Below are 10856 nucleotides of genomic sequence, written 5' to 3'. Positions count from 1 at the left end.
TCTGAGGCGAGACAGCCCCTGGACGTGCTCCAGCTGCAAGCATTTCCCGGACGCTGGGCCTTCTCGCCTCTCCGACTCCCGTGTTCTGTTACCTGGGCCCTGAGCTGGCCTCTGCGGGTCTCCCATCTCCTGCATCGTCACCTGAGATGGTGTTCAGATACGAAGTCACCCTGCCTCCCCACCCACCCACACACACATACACCCATTATGTGTTCATATCACAACACACCTGTTGAAAAGCAAACACAAGAAAGTCATCCCAAGCTTTCCATCCACGCCACCTGCTAGAATACTTTAGGAAGTTTATGGGAAAAGGAACTAAAAGATCTTTTTATTTTAGTGCAAGAAATTGCCATTTGGGGAGTGAACCAGTTAATGGAAGATTCTTTCTGTCTCTCCCTCCTACCCTCTTTGTAACTCTACCTTTCAAATAAAATGAATAATTAATTAAAAAATAGATGAGAAATCTGAAATCTATGCACAATTTTAAAATTTTATTTATTTTTGCTTTTAAAAAGATTTATTTATTTTTATTGCAAAGTCAGGTATATATAGAGAGGAGGTGAGACAGAGTTGAAGATCCTCCACCCGATGATTTACTCCCCAAGTGACCGTGGCAGCTGGAGCTGTGATGATCTGAAGCCAGGAGCCCAGAGCTCTTCTGGATCTCCATGCGGGTGCAGGGTCCCAAGGCTTTCGGCTGCCTCGACTTATGTACAATTTTTTTAAAAAAAATAATGTATGTTTCCATGAACTTTTGGAGGGCCTGAAAGCCAGAGGTTTCCCTTAGGTGAATAATGTCTCGAACCAATCTACGCGGGTGATGCCAAGAGAGCTAACACCCCACAGCGGGCCCCTTCTCACTCTGTTCAGGAGGTTCCTCATGTAACTTTTATTCATGGAGAACGTTCTCTTCATTATCTCTGCATTTGGGGAACCAGGTGCAGCCCGTTACTGTGTGGAAGGTCCAAGTGTCTCCAAAACGCGGCCCATGTACGCGTTTGTGCGTGCACTGTCCTAGCTGATTCACCGCACACACTTGCATGTTCTAATCATATTATCGACATTTCTGTTTGTTTCTTCCCCAGCCAGTCCACTGCGTACTAAAGCCACCGCAGCAGGGCGGGACAGCCAGAGCAGGGACTTCCAAACTTGTTTTGAGCATGATCTGTTTGAGAAAAGACCTTTTCCCATCGCAGCATGTCGCACAGCAACGTGTCTCTTGTCATGGCACTTCAGGCTCTCTGCGTCCGGTGCCGTTGGAGCCAGCATCTGCTGAGACTCAGAGCTGCACACGACAGAGGCCCCGCTGCACCGCGGCTTGGACGACGGGAGCTGTCACTTGGAAGCAATCTTCTTGGAGCTCAACCTTTTGGTTCCATGTCTTGTTTGTCTGCTTGGACGCAGTTCGTCAGATCGCCTTGGCTCTTGGTTAATATAACGCATTGCACTAAGAGAATTCCACAAACCTACTCTCTGTCACGTCCTGTGTCCACCACTATCAGTACTTTGTGCTTGGTTCAGTTCATGCTTATCTGCCCACAGCCTCTCACCAATCTTTTCGCTGCTTCGTTGGTTTGCCTTTTATAGAGTACTGTGTAGTCACAACAAGATAGCACGGAGCTGTCTTCTTGTATTGTTTCTTCCATGTCTTTAGATGGCTTCAAAGCTCATATTTTGGCCCCAGCACGATAGCCTAGTGGCTAAATCTTTGTCTTGCCTGTGCCAGGATCCCTTGTGGGTGCCCATTTGTGTCCTGGCTGTGCCACTTCCTATCCAGCTCCCTGCTTGTAGCCTGGGAAGGCAGTAGAAAATGACCCAAAGCCATGGGACTCTGCACCCATGTGGGAGATCCGGAAGAAGCTCCAGGCTACTGTCTTCAGACGGGCTCAGCTGTGGCCATTGCACATCTGGGGAATGAAGCAGCAGATGTCTCTCCTCTCTGTAAATCTGCCTTCCCAGCAAAAAGAAATTCATGAAAAAACAAAAGCCCCTGTTTTCCAGTGCTGACTGATGTGGCACTGTCTGCCGATGCTGCCTCCGCTACCCCTGGATCTGTTACAGTATGTGCCGCTGCTTCCAAGGCTGGGCAGTTAGGAACAACTCCGCTGTAAACACCCGCGCAGGTTTTATTTCATTTTCAGTGTTCAGCTCATTGGGGTCAGTATGAAGAGTGACTGCCAGAATATATAGTTCAAGTTTGCTTAGTTTTATTAGAAACTTCCACATCGTCTTCCAAAGTTGCTGTCCCATTTCACGACTAGCCACAGCTGCCCCGGCTATTCCACTGGTGTCCGGATCTTCGGTTGTAGCCATCCTAGCCATTCCAGTGCAGTGGTATCGCTTTGTTGTGTCAATTCTCATTTTCCTGGTGATGAACGGAGAGGAGCTTCTTCTCAAACGCCTCGTGAATGTTAAGATATCTGGCCCATGTTAGTGCTTGCGGAGTTTCCAGAGCCCTCTGCGTGTGGGTACCATCCCTCTGCTGGGTGGGCACTCGTTACCCCAGCTCCATGGCTTCCTGATGTGCCCTCGAGGTCCTGGCGCCTTCTCTGTTCTTCGGTGTTCTAATCTATAAAATGAGGTCACGGCCACCACCTCCTGTGGTGAGTAAACTTTAACTGAGCCTAAGAACGGTGCTGCACCTGTGATGGCCAAGCACGCCGTTCCATCTTTCTTTCTTCAGGACCCAAAGCTGCTGCTGGCCGAGGGCAGCTGCTCTGTGAATGCGCACCCGATGAGTGCATTGCCAGGCTCACAGGCACATGAGCTCCCTCCATTCTAAACCTGCATCAGTCCAGTGTGTCAGCTTTTCCCACAACTGTTGGGTTTAGAGCCAACTCCAAAGTGACATGATCTCACCGTTCTCACACAGCGGCCACATCGCTCATCCCAGTAACACCGCTTGGCTGTGGATGGCCTGGCTGGGTTCTCCAAGCCCTTCTCCCTCGAAAGCACCTTCTGTCCCCTTTACAAAGCAAACAAAGGCTGGGGCTCTTTCTGGCTCCAGTTTAATCTTTACAGAGGGGACCCTGGACGGTCCAGCATAGCACAGTGGCTTTCGCATGTAGTTTGATCTGTTCTTGCAAGGTAAGGTGTGTCTTGGCCTCCACAACCCAGCATGCATGGAAGCAAGCATGTGAACACACAGGCAACACACATGCACATGTGCACACACACACACAGTACACACGCATGGCTGTGAGCTGGTGACAGGAGGGCTATCCATGCTTCCGAGCTTCACACTGCTCCTGTTAGCTTTTAGTAGCCAGGTGTTTGCTAGGACTTGAAAATTTTTGCAGTTTAAACAAAGCTCATTTTCGTTAAAATGTATCCGTTCAAGCCCCTTTTGATTGTTTTTGGTGAGTGGAAGCTGCCCAGGCAATGGCATTGCACTGGACACTTCTTGGATTTTTTTTTTTTTTTTTAATAAAAGAATATAGGTGTTTCCTAAAAGCCGCATTGTGGGTGTGATGGATGACTCCTCAAGTTCTGGTACCCTTAGTTCCCTCCAGGGGGGAAGAGGCTGGGCTGGGGAGCTCCTCTTTATGCTAATCGCTCCCCAGGGGCCAAAAGCGGGCAGGAACTGGCACAATTGTCCGAAGCTGCGACCTTGAGGGGAGGGCTGGAGCCAGAGGCCCCTCCCAGAACACAGGAAGGGTGTTGTTTTGGAGACCTGGTGGCAGCTTTGGGAAGGAGCTGGGTGTGCTTGAGAAGGGCTGTCCGAGGGGGAGCGTGGATGTGTGTGTTTATGGGAGGATGTCATGAAAGGAATCCCAGGAAATCCAGCATCGTCCACTGCTTTCCCAGGCCGCAGGCAGGGAGCCGGACAGGAAGTAGAGCAGCTGGGACATGGACCAGCACCCATATGGGATCTTGACGCATGTGAGGCGAGGACTGTAGCCACTAGGCCACCACGCCAAGCCCCAGAAGCACAATTTTAAAAAGTCACCAAGCTTGCTTTTTTCCAGGCAGCTACTCTCCCCTTGTACTTGTTCAGGCGTTCTAGTCCTGGCTGAGATTGTCGTGAGTCTCTGTGGACAAGGGCCGGGGACGCACCTGAGAGCTGGCCACTGCCAGGCAAGTGAGACTCCCTGTGCCTGCGGGATGGCTTGGTGCAGCTGTGGGCAGGGAGCAGGGGACCAGAAGTCCTCGCTGGCTCTCATGGAGACTCCCTGGCTTGCTGGGCCATCCCGGTGGGCTGAGGCAAGTCCCGGGCACAACCCCCATGGAGCAGCTGTGCTGTGGTCTCTTCCACAGCCCCAGGCCTCCAGCAGCCCTCTTCCCAGCCAGGTCGGTTCCGACCCGACTCTGAGCTCTGCTGTCTGCTGCTCTTTGTTCGCCTGGCCCTCTGCCCTTCTGCCTCTCATCTCTGCATGTTCGGAAACCCAAGGGTTTGTGTTTATTTGTTTTTTGAAAATGATGTAGTAATTCCTGATTTCACATGACCACAGCAGGAACACAGTGGAGTGGCCGTGGAAGTGCAGCGTGGCCCTTTCCTCGGCGAGGCACCCACAGAGGCTGCCTGCCGGAGTCCCTCAAAGGCGTGTGTGTGACTGTGCAAAAGTCAACCCAAGGGTGTCTACGGGCAGGGGGAGGACGGAGCAGAAGGCTCCACGCCCCCAGCTCCCCCGCAGGAGCCCCTGATCACAGGGCAGAAGATGCCTCCAACTCAACCAGCCCAGGGCCCCTCTGGCCAGGGGTGGGTCCCTGGGGCGCTGGTGCCCTCACACGTCACAAGGAAACTGGATTAAGTGGCTGTGAGGTCATGCTGGCTGTTAAGATGCTACAGTGCTTTGCACTGCTGACACCACCAGCCTGGTAATCAGACTGCTGGAAAACACCCATGTTCCGTGGCAGAAAGCCTTGGTCCTCACCTGGCTCGCTCCTAACTGTCGTTCTGCTGATGCATTCACTGGGAGGCAGAGATGATGGGAAATTGGAGCCCCAGCTCCTGGATCCTTCTCTGGCTGCACCCTAGACTATTGCCCATCAAACATGGCTCCTGAAGCAGGTCCCCTCTGGGCTGGAGTGGGGAGGCTGGGGAAGGAAGGCCTGGAACGCGGAGCCCCAGGTCCTCCTGTGGAGTGACTTGCCTGGCTCAGGATGGGCCTTGGCCCTCTGAGTCCGCCTTTCCCTCTAGGCTACCCCTCTGCTGGGGCCGTCTGACCCACACCTGGGTCAGCTGTCTGTTGGGAGGAGCTGAAGCTGCTGCTGCTGTCATAGGTCAGCAGCCAGAGAGAGGACGCCGCCTCCGGGCAGATGCCCACCCCTGTCCTGTGCAGGCTTGTCGTGGGTGTTCAGCATAGGTCAGCCTTGAAGCCGGGTTGCTGGAGTTGGGCTGGCTGGATGCACTTTGGTCTCAGCTGGGAGGCAGTAGAGGTCAGAGGGTGTGTTATTACAGTAGGCATGGTGGGGCAGCGTGTGGCCTTCGTGCGCGTGACCAAATTAAAAGGAGGTCACAGGGGCAGTGTGGACCCACGGAGACCGCTGGAGGGGAGCGGCAGGGAGGAGACACGGCCTGCTGGCTAAGGAGGCCCTGGGAGCCCAGCCCCGCCCTCCCCCAGAGCTGGCATCTCCAGCCTTGAGCACTGCCGGGCACAACCTTCTGGGATGAGGCTGCCCCTGTGGCTCCAGGCCGAGTGGAAGTGGAGAAGGCATCGAGCTGGCTTCCCTCCTACTTGCTCTCTGAAGAATCTTCTTTGGTGACTCTGACTTTCTGTGCAGGCGACCAGGAGATGACAGGCATGGCTCAGGGAGGCCAGTGACCGCAGGCTGGGCGTCTTTGTCTCCCCGCTCTCTCCTTTGGAGTCCTAAGCATGGAGCCGCGAGGCCTGCTGAAGGACAATGCCACCTTCTTCAGGCTGAAAGGGTAACTCCATTAACCTTGGCAGGAGAAGCGATGTGCCCTGTGGGCTCAGGAGGTCACTTCCTGCACTGCTCTGCATGGGGCACTGAGCAAAGCATAGTGGAATTAACGGCCCCAGACTCCCAAGCAAGGGACACGCCAGGTCCCAAGGGCAGGTCCGGACTGACCCCCGGGGTTAGGGGTCTTCATGACAGCTTCCCCCGCACATCCCCCTCCAGCTTTCTCCAGGGGTCAAATCCACTCACATCACGGCAGCCAGGCCGCGTACCAAGGGCACTGAGGAGCGTTTGGCGGCTGGGGCGGCACAGAAGTCCCGGCGGCGGGGGGAAGCTCCTCCGGGTGATTTTGGAGTACAGATGCAGCCGTTCAGCGATTTCCCTCTGTCCTTACCCAGGGTGTCTGCGAATGCAAGGCCGGGACATCACTGGGGGTTGCTGAAGTCACCGTTGCAGTGGGTGGGTGCTGAAGGCAGAGTTGGGAGAACAACGTTGCTCCCGGCTGTGGCTCCCCCGGAAAGGGGGTGGGCATTTCCCTGCTTGCCTCTGTCTTGGCATGCACCGGGAACTGGGCAGCCCACGGGCACTAAGGAAATGAAGAAGTGGAGAAGAAAATCCAGGGCAGGAAAAGGAGAAAGAGCAGAGGAGAAGAGGGGCTGTGCCCGGCGCCCTTTGCCGGGCCACTGTCCTGCATCCGCCCCCACCTTCCTCCGCCTGCTGTGCGCCCCGCAGCCCGTCGGCCTTCAGCATCACTCGTCCTGGCTTTGAGCTTGCTGCTGTCCCCATGTGCTGCTGTCCTGTGGTTTGAGTCTGTCATCTGCACGTTCGGGTACTCCTTCTGTTGAGCTGTCACTTCCTCCTGCACAGGTCAACCAGGAATGTCACGTTTCAGGAAGCTGCTGCACTCAGAAGCTCCTCCCTTTAGGATATTTCTCATTATTTGCTTTTTCCGGATGAAGCAGTATTCCCTGGAGCCTTGAAAGCAGTAAGTAAGCTCCACAAATGTCCGGTTAAGACACGTCATGGTGGACGTGGAGGGTGCTTCTTGGACCTGGTCTGTGGGCAGACTGAGTTCAAAACAAATGTCACTGTGTGGCGGGGCTGTGTCCGCTGTGCTCTCTCGGCTCTGTGCGTAGCTGGGAAGTTAGGTTGGCCTCGGATCAGAGAGGAAGGCAAGGGGTAGGATTTCTTAGTTTTAAAATATGTTTCTCCTCCTCAACAGCCAAGCACAGAGGTCTTATCCCTCAGAAGGGAGTTAGCATCCCACATCTCGGAAGAATATCATATATATTCAATTTGTGGGACTTAGCCCTGCCCATTCCAATACCCATATTCCAAATGCCCATTTTCGTCTCTTGCACACAGAGGGTAACACGGTGTTTGGTTTTCTGGGTGAGTAAATAGCAGCCCTAGCACAACAGCGAGGTGTCTAATTTTGGACAGAGCTGTGAAGAATAGACTGGAGGTATAAATAGCACACACAGTGCTTCCTGGGCAGAGCTTACGTGCTCAGGGACCTCAAGGGCAGCTGGTTGTTTTGCTAATGTAGTTTACATCCACCCTATAGAATGCTCTGTGGTATGAGTCACATCCCCACAAAAATGGATTCAACTGTCTTGTATTGCAGGTTGAAGTCCAAGTACATGATAGATACCAAACCTCCCCCAGTGACACTGATCCAGTCTAAACCTGTTGCCAGCTGCATCTGTATGTACTGGCCACATGCCGTACCCAAAATGGCGCCGGCCGGAAAAGCCACACCTTGGTTCCTGGTGACGTAGCTTTCGCGGTGCCTGCGCAGGCGCCTAGAGCATGCGCAGTGAGCTGAGGCGTGGCCGGCGCATGAACACTGGGACTGACGAATCCAGTCGCCCAGGACCCTGCGTAATCATGACGCCGACCTATCATCGGCGGAGGCGGGGCCAGTCAGCACATAAGAGCAGACAGCCTGCCGGGGTCGGAGCCTTTCCCTCCTCATCTTGGTGCGCACAATAAAGATTACCGCAGAAGACTTCACTCGCGTCTGCCTCTTATCGCCGGACCATAAGAAACGTGGGCGCGACAACAACCCCCTCCATGGGCTTCAGCAATGAGGGCCTTACCACTCTGCAAGCTGTTTCCACGCAAAGGGTTGATGGGCCTAAGGGCAAGCACCATGTATTGTGCCTAAATTACTTATTTAGGAGCAAAGCAGGTACACTCTCTCTTCACAACGATTCCTGCAACAGGTAAGGTCGACAAGAAGTGGATATTGCGTCTGTGTACGTGTGTAAGGGGTGATGATGGTACTGGCTGGGCTGTAAACACATTCCATGCAGGCTGCACTGTAAAATGTGGAAGTACGCAGCAGAGTGGCCAGCACAGAAAACCGAATCTAAAGTTCTTACTTGACTTGATAGAATTCCATAGATACACATGTCATCTGTTTGGTTAAACAAATGATTCTCTTGGGCCAGGCACGGTAGCCTAGTGGCTAAAGTCCTCACCTTGCATGTGCTGGGATCTCATATGGGTGCTGGTTCGTGTCCCAGAGGCCCTGGTTCCCATCCAGCTCCCTGCTTGTGGCCGGTTGAGGATGGCCTTGGGACCATGCATTCACGTGGGAAACCTGGAAAAAGCTCCGGATCGGCTCAGCTCTGGCCATTGTAGCCACTTTTGTCTCTGCTCCTCTCTGTATATCTGCCTTTCCAATAGAAACGAATACATCTTAAAAAAATACAAATGTTTCTTTTTACTTGTATAATACTTTGAATATGTTTCTTCAGATTACTGCGTGTCTGCACATGTTCTTTTACAGAAGGTCAGCATCACTTCATCATCCATTTCTTTCATGAGTGCTTCGCGTTTATGTGGGGTTCCAGTCGTGTGTCGGGTCACCGCTGACCGCCACGGCGCCTGTCACTCTTCCCCCCTGCTGACTGAGTCCTCAGGCTTCACACACATCGGCTTGGCACTCTGGCCCTCCCAGGATTGTGGTGCTGTTGCGGAGAACATATATTAAGGATGTGTTCTTGAGAAAGGAACTGTTAGAAACGCTGCAACGTGTCTCACCTAGAACTTTCTCTTGAGAATCCCCTTAGAGTGTTTTCCTGGATGGCTAGGTGGAGACACACACTCACTGTAGAAGCAAATGTGGTTTTCATTTTCTCCCTTCCCACCCTGAAACCCCAAGGCCACCAGCTCCAGGCATTCAGTGCCCTTAGCACTCTCGGTCTGTGCCGGCATCACAAAAGCAGACAGCCAAACGGCATCCTGATGACGCCATGACCTTCTCCTGCTGCTTGACTTCCTACCAAGCTCATGAATTGCTCTGAGACTCCTTTATCTACAAAACTGGAGTGGTGAAATCTCCCTTGTCTTTCTTCAGCTTTGTTTAAGGACCCATGTGACTGGTGCCCATGATAGTATTGCACAGTATAACACAATACAGAAACATAAGAAAGTAATATGTGTTCTTCACCTTCCAAAAGGCTCCTATTTATGCAACACCTGCATGCATGCCTCGGAATGTATTTACATGAGCTGGAACAGGCTAACTTCCAGCTTTGCAAGTGTGTGTGTGTGTGTGTATTCCATCTTTGTCCATGTACTCTGAAACAGTGGGGTGCCTTCTTCAGTGCCCTCCATGACTCCAGAATAAGTAATGCAACAAAAGTGTTAACAGACTTATAAACTTTCATTTTGGTCCAGGGTACACCGGCTGCTCTGGTCCTGGCGTCCCGTGTCTGTGGCCACGCCACTCAGCCTGCCTGGGCGGCTAAGGAGACTCATTTGAAGTCAAGGGGCTTTTACAATCACATGGGCTTTTTCAGTGACTGAACTGAATGCAGTGAACAATCACCACGTCTGAGAGGAAACTCCCAAAAAAGGACAGACAAGGACTTTCCACAGCCTTTTCCTAAAGCACACAGCGCACAGCCAGCTCCGGTTCTGCGCACCATCAGGCAGGCCAAGGCGGGGTGGGGTCTCCGCGCAGCGCACGCCTGGCCTGAGTCTTTCTTACAGTGCGCTGCCCCGGGCGGGGGAGCCTCGCCTGGCCCAGTGCGGCCCAGCTGCACGTCCAGACAGCATCTGCCCCTCATCCGAAAGGACTCTCCAGGCTCCTCAGCCACCTGCCTGCATCGCAGGCCCCTAGAGAATCTCCCCTCCCCCTTTCCGGCTGCCCCTGACCTTGGCTTTTGCTTCTGCCAGCTGCCTCCTGGCAGGCGCTCTGCTCCAGGCCGCCTGCCGCCTGTGGGGCGGCCTCGGCTCTCCCAGGCGGGGCAGGTGTTTGGCCACAGGTGGAGCCGAGCCAGGTGCTTCATGCGCCTGGCGCTTCTGGATGCAGAAACAGCCAGCAGCGAGAGAGGCAGAAGGCAGAGCCGGCCAGGGGCCAGGGCCCTGCAGGCTGACACAGCAGTGCTGACAAAGCCAGGTCACAGCCAGAGTGGAAGCCTGTGCTGGGCAGCAGCAGCCCGTGGCACAGGTCCTGGGTGAAGCTCTGGGTGTGCCAGGACTGCAGGGCGCTGCTGTCACTTAACCAAGGAGAGGGTGCATCCCGTGCTTAGTCCACCTGCTTCCTCACTCAGGCTAAGTCCCAGCTGGCGGGGGCCGGGGACCAGTAACGCTGACCGCACGTTCCCTTAAGAATGTGGAATTCAGGACCTCACTCAGGAGTTGCACAGGGGCCCGGGTAGATCCAGGCGGCACTCACTAAAGCCGAAGCCCTCAGTTTCTTGCTGGAACACCAGCCCTAGTTTCCCAACATTCTGTTTGTCACATAAGGTCTCCAGCCAAGGGTGGTCCTGTCCGGTCAGGTCCAGCCCTTCAGGTCTGGAACACAGAGCCAGCTGCAGCCAAAGGATGACTTTGAGTGGACTTTGATCAATTTGCAGAAGTGCATAAGGAAAACCAAACTAGTAATATGGGGGGCACTAGAAAAGGAAACACTGGTTAGAGGAAGCAGGTGATGGTGGTTAAGCGTGGGGTGCAGCCGGTGGGGTCCACTGTCA

This window comes from Ochotona curzoniae, unplaced genomic scaffold (assembly GCF_017591425.1).
Source record: "Ochotona curzoniae isolate NIBS_2020 unplaced genomic scaffold, NIBS_Ocur_1.0 contig_883, whole genome shotgun sequence".
NCBI classification, from domain to species: domain Eukaryota; kingdom Metazoa; phylum Chordata; class Mammalia; order Lagomorpha; family Ochotonidae; genus Ochotona; species Ochotona curzoniae.
This window is presented reverse-complemented; position numbering follows the sequence as displayed.